Here is a 10,379-nt window from a genome sequence, read left to right as displayed (position 1 = left end):
GCATCAGTCCATCACAGATGAGGTCGGGGTGTTGTTGATAAATGGGTGTTGCTGATAAATGGCTAGTAGAGTTTTAACTTGCACTTACAGATGTAGCGACCAACTGTAGTTACTGACAGTGGGTTTCTGAAGTGGTCCTGAGCCCATGTGGTGATATCCTTTACACACTGATGTCAATTTTTGATGCAGTACCGCCTGAGGGATCCAAGGTGCGTAATATCATGGCTTACGTGCAGTGATTTCTCCAGATTCTCTGAACCTTCTGATGATATTACGGAGCGTAGATGGTGAAATCCCTAAATTCCTTGCAATAGCTGGTTGAGAAATGTTGTTCTTGCACAATTTGCTCAGGCATTTGTTGACAAAGTGGTGACCCTCGCCCCGTCCTTGTTTGTGAACGACTGAGCTGCTTTTATACCCAATCATGGCGCCCACCTGTTCCCGATTAGCCTGATCACCTGTGGGATGTTCCAAATAAGTGTTTGATGAGCATTCCTCAACTTCCTCAGTCTTTTTTGCCACTTGTGCCAGCTTTTTTGAAACATGTTGCAGGCATCCAATTCCAAATGAGCTCATATTTGCAAAAAATAACAACATTTGTCAGTGTGAACATGAAATATCTTGTCTTTGCAGTCTATTCAATTGAATATAAGTTGAAAAGGATTTGTTGTATTCTCTTTTTATTTATTTTTATTATTCCATATATCGCCCAGCCCTAGTGTTAATACATATTTATGGAATAATTAGTCGTCTTTGTCGTTGGTAAGCACATGCCTGAAATGACTTAAATGCACCTAGAAGTGGATTAGAGCCATTAAATATGTGTACGCTTTATCCGATTAGTCCACTAATCGTTAGGATAATCGTCGACTAATCGACCATCAAAATAATCTTCCGTTGCATCGCTAATAAATATATATTTTTTTGTATTGGTTAATAGTGTTTTTCAACCTTTTTTGAGCCGAGGCACATTTTTTGCGTTGAAAAAATGCGGAGGCACACCACCAGCAGAAATCACTAAAAAACGAAACTCAGTTGACAGTAAAAAGTCGTTGTCGCGATTGTTGGGTATGACTTTAAAGCATAACCAAGCATGCATCACTATAGGTCTTGTCTCAAAGTAGGTGTACTGTCACCACCTGTCACATCACACCCTGACTTATTTGGACTCTTTTGCTGTTTTCCTATGTGTAGTGTTTTACTTCTTGTCTTGCGCTCCTATTTTGGTGGCTTTTCTCTCTTTTTTTGGTGTTTTCCTGTAGCAGTTTCATGTCTTCCATGTGCCCGCGTCTACTTGTTTTAGCAATCAAGAATATTTCAGTTGTTTTTATCCTTCTTTGTCATGTTCCGATGTACTTTGTGGACGCCGTCTCTGCTCCACAGTAAGTCTTTGCTGTCGTCCAGCATTCTGTTTTGGTTTACTTTGCAGCCAGTTCAGTTTTAGTGTCGTTCTGCATAGCCTTCCCTAAGCTTCATTGCCTTTTCTTAGGGGTACTCACCTTTTTGTTTATTTTTGGTTTAAGCATTAGACACCTTTTTACCTGCACCCTGCCTCCCGCTGTTTCCCACATCTACAAATCAATTAGCTACCGGCTGCCACCTACTGATATGGAAGAGTATTACACGGTGTAGAGGTTGCTCTCTAGTGGGTTCTTCAGACCACCACACACTGCATACCAATTCAGGGTATAACACCATGGCCAGGACTTTTCAGTCCGTTGTGTCTTCTCAGTCTGTCTCTTTCTCTCTCTCTCTCGCTCCCACTCCAACAACTTGTCTCGTCCCGGCTGCTGCTAATAAAGGCCCCAGGTGATTAGATAACAAGGCCCAGCCGGGCAATCTACTCACCACTAATTTATCTTTTTTGTTTCTTTCCAAAACGCTTACAAAAAAGTGGGACCCCAAAAATGTACTGTCTGACCCCATTTTTATGACTCGATGGGGTCCCTGGGACCCCATTTTGAAAAATCCTAGCGCTGATCAACAGATTGTATTATTCAACAATAACAGCACTGAAATGAAGGCTAAAAGGGCATTAAAGGGAGCTTTAAAAAAAAAAAACAAGAAAAAAAGGAGTAACTAAATAGTTACTTTTCACAGTACTTTTGAAATAAAGTAACTAACTAGTTACTGGTTTTCAGTAACTAACCCAACACTGGTTAATAGACAGTGTGCCCTTTAGTTCTAATATGTGGAAGAAAGTTAAGTTAAAGTAGCAATGATTGTCACACACACACACACACTAGGTGTGGTGAAATGTGTCCTCTGCATTTGACCCATCACCCTTGATCACCCCCCTGGGAGGCGAGGGGAGCAGTGAGCAGCGGCGGTGGCCGCGCCCGGGAATCATTTTTGTTGATTTAACCCCCCCAATTCCAACCCTTGATGCCGAGTGCCAAGCAGGGAGGTAACGGCTCCCGTTTTTATCGTCTCCGGTATGACTCGGCCGGGGTTTTGAACTCACGACCTCCCCACTGAGATGGTGCAAGTACAATATAGATGTGTATGATTGGCTGGTATTAATTAGTGTCTTGTGATCATGTCATCCTTACGTCACCACAAAGACATAAATAATAGAAATAATTGATGTCCCAGCGCTCACATAACGACATCATCTTGTTTGAGCGCGCCTCCTTCTTAGGACGTCCTCGTTTTGTCTGACTCACACACACACACACACACACACGCGCACACACGCGCGCACGCACGCGCGCACACACACACACACACGACACTTTGTGTCGTCTGCACAATGAAAGGCGGTGTGTGCGGTCATCGGAGGCATCGAAGTTGATGCTGCTCCCGGGGCAACCGTTTCCTCCTGTTGCCGTAGCAACCTTCCACCAACCACGGCCGGGTTCTTAATGCTTCTCGGTGGCGTGCGTGGTGGTGGTGGTGGTGGTGGTCGTGGTCTGTTGTTGTGTTTGTGCGAGCGTCTTCATCCGCCTCCATCCCCTCTGTTGAAAAGTAAAAACCCTACACACCCCCCCCCCCCCCTCCGCCCCTCCCCCCGCCGTCTAAACCACACACACACACGGTCTTATCATGTGATTGGATTGGCGCATCCCAATTGGCGTAGGTGAGGGTGGCGTGCGTCCAATCAGAGTTGAAGCCCGCAGATGAACACCAGCGAGGATGCCTGATGCTGTCAGACGGGCAGAGGGAGGGACCGAGGAAGGGTGGAGGATGCCAGCAAGGAGGCTCCATTTTCCTACTGGCTGAAATCCACACAGAGCGTCACGTACGAGGATTAGATAGCAGCGGCCGCCATCATCATCATCATCATCATCATCCTCCTCCGCTGGGATTGCGTGCGTGCGTGCGAAGCGATTGGCAAGCATGGAGGTGACATGTAAGTAGTCCTCATGCAGCAGGATGGGGTCTATTAGCCTGTTTGTCACCTGCTGGAGGACCACCACATCTGGATCCTTTATCTACCCCCCCCCCCCCCCCCCCCCCCCCCCCCCCCCGTGTGTGTGTGTGTGTGTGTGTGTGTGTGTGTGTGTGAGGCGGGGGTTGGGCTTTGTTAGGAACGGGATTACGCCTCCGCCGCCAGGAATCCAGTGATTTAGTGGCCGGGGGGGTGGGGGTGGGGGGGTAAACACGGGATTAACACCACACTCACTGCTGCGAGGGACTAGAGGAATACTGTAGTGTAGTACTACCACTGAGTACTACCACTGAGTACTACCACCGAGTACTACCACCGAGTACTACTAAGACCCTCAAGGAGACACTTCATGTGCTACTTTGATCTTTTTTGAAGCATGGAAATATTGAAATGTCCTTTTGGTTTGTGTTGTGATGACGAGTGTAGAAGAAAACTTCATATTTACATTTTGTAGTATTTACACTAAGGTGTTTATATTTACACTTTGTAGTATTTACACTAAATTATTTATATTTACATTTTGTAGTATTTACACTAAGGTATTTATATTTACATTTTGTAGTATTTACACTAAGGTATTTAGATTTACACTTTGAAGTATTTACACTAAAGTCTTTATATTTACATTTTGAAGTATTTACACTAAGGTATTTATATTTACATTTTGTAGTATTTACACTAAGGTATTTATATTTACACTTTGTAGTATTTACACTAAGGTCTTTATATTTACATGTTGTAGTATTTACACTAAGGTATTTATATTTACAGTAAGGTATTTATATTTACACTTTGTAGTATTTACACTAAGAAGGTCTTTAAATTTACATTTTGTAGTATTTACACTAAGGTATTTAGATTTACACTTTGAAGTATTTACACTAAGGTCTTTATATTTACACTTTGTAGTATTTACACTAAAGTCTTTATATTTACATTTTGTAGTATTTACACTAAGGGCTTTATATTTACACTAAAGTCTTTACATTTTGTAGTATTTACACTAAGGGCTTTATATTTACATTTTGTAGTATTTACACTAAGAAGGTCTTTAAATTTACATTTTGTAGTATTTACACTAAAGTCTTTATATTTACATTTTGTAGTATTTACACTAAGGTATTTATATTTACAGTAAGGTATTTATATTTACACTTTGTAGTATTTACACTAAGGTCTTTATATTTACATTTTGTAGTATTTACACTAAGGTATTTATGTTTACAGTAAGGTATTTATATTTTCACTTTGTAGTATTTACACTAAGGTATTTATATTTACGGTAAGGTGTTTATATTTACATTTTGTAGTATTTACACTAAGGTATTTATATTTACAGTAAGGTATTTATATTTACACTTTGTAGTATTTACACTTGGAAGGTCTTTATATTTACATTTTGTAGTATTTACACTAAGGTATTTATATTTACACTTCGTAGTATTTACAGTAAGGTATTTATATTTTCACTTTATAGTATTTACACTAAGAAGTACAGAAACACGTAGTAAAAAAAAAAGTGGAAGTACTATTGTTTTACAGTCAAAGCATCCAAAATAGTACAAACATAAAATATTATTTTGTTAATGATTAAATGAGAAGCAGGAAAAAAAGCTGTCAGATAAAAAAAAGTCATTGAAATAAAGTGGTTGCAATTTAGCACCAAAAAGGAGAGAAGAAGAAACAATTGCCATCTTTTCTGCAAAGTCTGTAACATTTGGGACAGCATATGCACACTCAACACAGACTAAGTATGCACACTCAACACAGACTAAGTATGCACTCAACACAGACTAAGTATGCACACTCAACACAGACTAAGTACGCACTCAACACAGACTAAGTACGCATTCAACACAGACTAAGTACACACTCAACACAGACTAAGTACACACTCAACACAGGCTAAGTACTCACTCAACACAGACTAAGTATGCATTCAACACAGACTAAGTACACACTCAACACAGACTAAGTACGCACTCAACACAGACTAAGTATGCACACTCAACACAGACTAAGTACGCACTCAACACAGACTAAGTATGCACACTCAACACAGACTAAGTACGCATTTAACACAGACTAAGTATACACACTCAACACAGACTAACTACGCACTCAACACAGACTAAGTACGCACTCAACACAGACTAAGTATGCACACTCAACACAGACTAAGTACGCACTCAACACAGACTAAGTATGCACACTCAACACAGACTAAGTACGCATTTAACACAGACTAAGTATGCACACTCAACACAGACTAACTACGCACTCAACACAGACTAAGTACGCACACTCAACACAGACTAAGTACGCACTCAACACAGACTAAGTATGCACACTCAACACAGACTAAGTACACACTCCACACAGACTAACTATGCACTCAACACAGACTAAGTATGCACTCAACACAGACTAACTACGCACTCAACACAGACTAAGTATGCACTCAACACTGACTAGGTACACACTCAACACTGAATAGGTACGCACTCAACACAGACTAAGTACGCACTCAACACAGACTGTATATGCACTCAACACAGACTAAGTACGCACTCAACACAGGCTAAGTACGCACTCAACACAGGCTAAGTACGCACTCAACACAGGCTAAGTACGCACTCAACACAGACTAAGTACGCATTCAACACAGACTAAGTACGCACACTCAACACAGACTAAGTATGCACACTCAACACAGACTAAGTATGCACACTCAACACAGACTAAGTATGCACACTCAACACAGACTAAGTACGCACTCAACACAGACTAAGTATGCACACTCAACACAGACTAAGTACGCATTTAACACAGACTAAGTATGCACACTCAACACAGACTAACTACGCACTCAACACAGACTAAGTACGCACACTCAACACAGACTAAGTACGCACTCAACACAGACTAAGTATGCACACTCAACACAGACTAAGTACACACTCCACACAGACTAACTACGCACTCAACACAGACTAAGTATGCACTCAACACAGACTAACTACGCACTCAACACAGACTAAGTATGCACTCAACACTGACTAGGTACGCACTCAACACTGACTAGGTACGCACTCAACACAGACTAAGTACGCACTCAACTCAACACAGACTAAGTATGCACTCAACACAGACTAACTACGCACTCAACACAGACTAAGTATGCACTCAACACTGACTAGGTACACACTCAACACTGACTAGGTACGCACTCAACACAGACTAAGTACGCACTCAACACAGACTAGGTACACACTAAACACAGACTAAGTAGGCGCTCAACACCGACTAGGTACACACTCAACACAGACTAAGTATGCATTCAACACAGACTAAGTACACACTCAACACAGACTAAGTACTCACTCAACACAGACTAAGTACGCACTCAACACAGACTATATATGCACTCAACACAGACTAAGTACGCACTCAACACAGACTAAGTACGCATTCAACACAGACTAAGTACGCACTCAACACAGACTAAGTACGCACTCAACACAGACTAAGTACGCACTCAACACAGACTATGTATGCACTCAACACAGACTAAGTACTCACTCAACACAGACTAAGTACACACTCAACACAGACTAAGTACGCACTCAACACAGACTAAGTACGCACTCAACACAGACTAGGTACACACTAAACACAGACTAAGTAGGCGCTCAACACCGACTAGGTACACACTCAACACATACTTGGTACACACTCAACACAGACTAAGTACGCATTCAACACAGACTAAGTACGCACTCAACACAGACTAAGTACTCACTCAACACAGACTAAGTACGCATTCAACACAGACTAAGTACACACTCAACACAGACTAAGTATGCACACTCAACACAGACTAGGTATGCACTCAACACAGACTAAGTACGCACTCAACACAGACTAAGTACACATTCAACACAGACTAAGTACGCACTCAACACAGACTAAGTATGCACACTCAACACAGACTAAGTATGCACACTCAACACAGACTAAGTATGCACTCAACACAGACTAAGTATGCACTCAACACAGACTAAGTATGCACTCAACACAGACTAAGTATGCACACTCAACACAGACTAAGTACGCATTTAACACAGACTAAGTATGCACACTCAACACAGACTAACTATGCACTCAACACAGACTAAGTACGCACTCAACACAGACTAAGTATGCACACTCAACACAGACTAAGTACACACTCCACACAGACTAACTACGCACTCAACACAGACTAAGTATGCACTCAACACAGACTAACTACGCACTCAACACAGACTAAGTATGCACTCAACACTGACTAGGTACACACTCAACACTGACTAGGTACGCACTCAACACAGACTAAGTACGCACTCAACACAGACTAGGTACACACTAAACACAGACTAAGTAGGCGCTCAACACCGACTAGGTACACACTCAACACAGACTAGGTACACACTCAACACAGACTAGGTACACACTCAACACAGACTAAGTATGCATTCAACACAGACTAGGTACGCACTCAACACAGACTAAGTAGGCGCTCAACACCGACTAGGTACACACTCAACACCGACTAGGTACACACTCAACACAGACTAGGTACACACTCAACACAGACTAGGTACACACTCAACACAGACTAAGTATGCACTCAACACAGACTAAGTACGCATTCAACACAGACTAGGTACACACTCAACACAGACTAAGTATGCACTCAACACAGACTAAGTACGCACTCAACACAGACTAAGTATGCACACTCAACACAGACTAAGTACGCATTTAACACAGACTAAGTATGCACACTCAACACAGACTAACTATGCACTCAACACAGACTAAGTACGCACACTCAACACAGACTAAGTACGCACTCAACACAGACTAAGTATGCACACTCAACACATACTAAGTACACACTCCACACAGACTAACTACGCACTCAACACAGACTAAGTATGCACTCAACACAGACTAACTACGCACTCAACACAGACTAAGTATGCACTCAACACTGACTAGGTACGCACTCAACACAGACTAAGTACGCACTCAACACAGACTAGGTACACACTAAACACAGACTAAGTAGGCGCTCAACACCGACTAGGTACACACTCAACACAGACTAGGTACACACTCAACACAGACTAGGTACACACTCAACACAGACTAAGTACGCATTCAACACAGACTAGGTACGCACTCAACACAGACTAAGTAGGCGCTCAACACCGACTAGGTACACACTCAACACCGACTAGGTACACACTCAACACAGACTAGGTACACACTCAACACAGACTAGGTACACACTCAACACAGACTAAGTATGCACTCAACACAGACTAAGTACGCATTCAACACAGACTAGGTACACACTCAACACAGACTAAGTAGGCGCTCAACACCGACTAGGTACACACTCAATGCTCTGCTACAATCACTTATGCTGTGTGTGTAGTCCAGTTTTTAGTGAATTCCGAATCCGAATCCGAATCAGAATCAGAATAGTTTTATTGCCATTGTTTGAGAACGGGTTCACAAACTAGGAATGTTTCTTGGTGCAAACGTGCGACATAAAACACATATAACACATACCAAGACTACTTAGGTTTGAAGAAACACATATCAATGAATGCAATAGTTTCCACCAGGACCAGGACCAGGACCAGGACCAGGACAGTTCAGTGCTTAACACCACTCACTCTCAATAATTGGATCTGGGTTTGAATCCCAGTCGGGTCCATTTAGTTTCAGCTCTATGGTAGTTTACTGAGACAGGGGTCCTGGATTACTGGGTAAGGACCCATATTTTCTCCCAATGAGACCCAGGAAAGCTGAGTGGTTAACACCCTTGGCTCTGGGTTCGAATCCCAGTCGGGTTGATGAAAGGCAAAGTTTGGAAGAGTCAGGATGCCAGACAATATGGGGTGTTTCACCTGTGCTAATTGCTTAATTAACTTATAGTTAAAAGGGTAAGCAATGAGTAATAACAGTCAATAGTCAATGATAACCTTAGATCAATACTATTTCAAGTCTTCTTTCTAAGACTTATTTTCACATAGTTACAGTTTATGAAAACCTCAAATTAAATATATCAGTAAATGTAGGTTAATTAAAAATAATTCAGCCGTGATCATTAAAATGGTAAAAGATAAAGGCCTGACATATCTCACTTTTCTTGCAATGAGTTCATATCATTGATTATTATCATGACTTCATTGCTGACATTAATGAACTTTATGCTACATTTTTATGTTTCACCTGTATATGTATGTATGAATATATGTACACGTATACATACATACTATATACACACATGCATGTATGTATATATGTGAATATATATACATATGTGTATGTATATATACATACAGTATATATATATATATATATATATATATATATATATATATATATATATATATATATATATATATATATATATATATATATATATATATATATATATACAGTATATACAAACCCTGTTTCCATGAGTTGGGAAATTGTGTTAGATGTAAATATAAACGGAATACAATGATTTGCAAATCCTTTTCAACTCATATTCAATTGAATGCACTACAAAGACAACATATTTGATGTTCAAACTCATAAGGCAGGCCAGTCTAGTACCCGCACTCTTTTACTATGAAGCCACGTTGATGTAACACGTGGCTTGGCATTGTCTTGCTGAAATAAGCAGGGGCGTCCATGGTAACGTTGCTTGGATGGCAACATATGTTGCTCCAAAAGCTGTATGTACCTTTCAGCATTAATGGAGCCTTCACAGATGTGTAAGTTACCCATGTCTTGGGCACTAATACACCCCCATACCATCACACATGCTGGCTTTTACACTTTGCGCCTAGAACAATCCGGATGGTTCTTTTCCTCTTTGGTCCGGAGGACACAACGTCCACAGTTTCCAAAAACAATTTGAAATGTGGACTCGTCAGAC

The 10,379-nt window shown here is 41.1% G+C and overlaps 1 protein-coding gene across 1 annotated transcript in view; it reads left to right on the top strand.

Annotated features, from left to right (window-relative positions):
• Positions 1-10,379, top strand: part of LOC133650228 (engulfment and cell motility protein 1) — a 156,053-nt gene that overhangs the window by 127,896 nt on the left and 17,778 nt on the right. The window lies entirely within an intron of this gene.

Source organism: Entelurus aequoreus, linkage group LG05 (assembly GCF_033978785.1).
Source record: "Entelurus aequoreus isolate RoL-2023_Sb linkage group LG05, RoL_Eaeq_v1.1, whole genome shotgun sequence".
In the NCBI taxonomy this organism is placed as follows: Eukaryota; Metazoa; Chordata; class Actinopteri; order Syngnathiformes; family Syngnathidae; genus Entelurus; species Entelurus aequoreus.
Note: the sequence above shows the minus strand (reverse complement) of the source record. Positions and strands in the feature narration are given on the sequence as shown.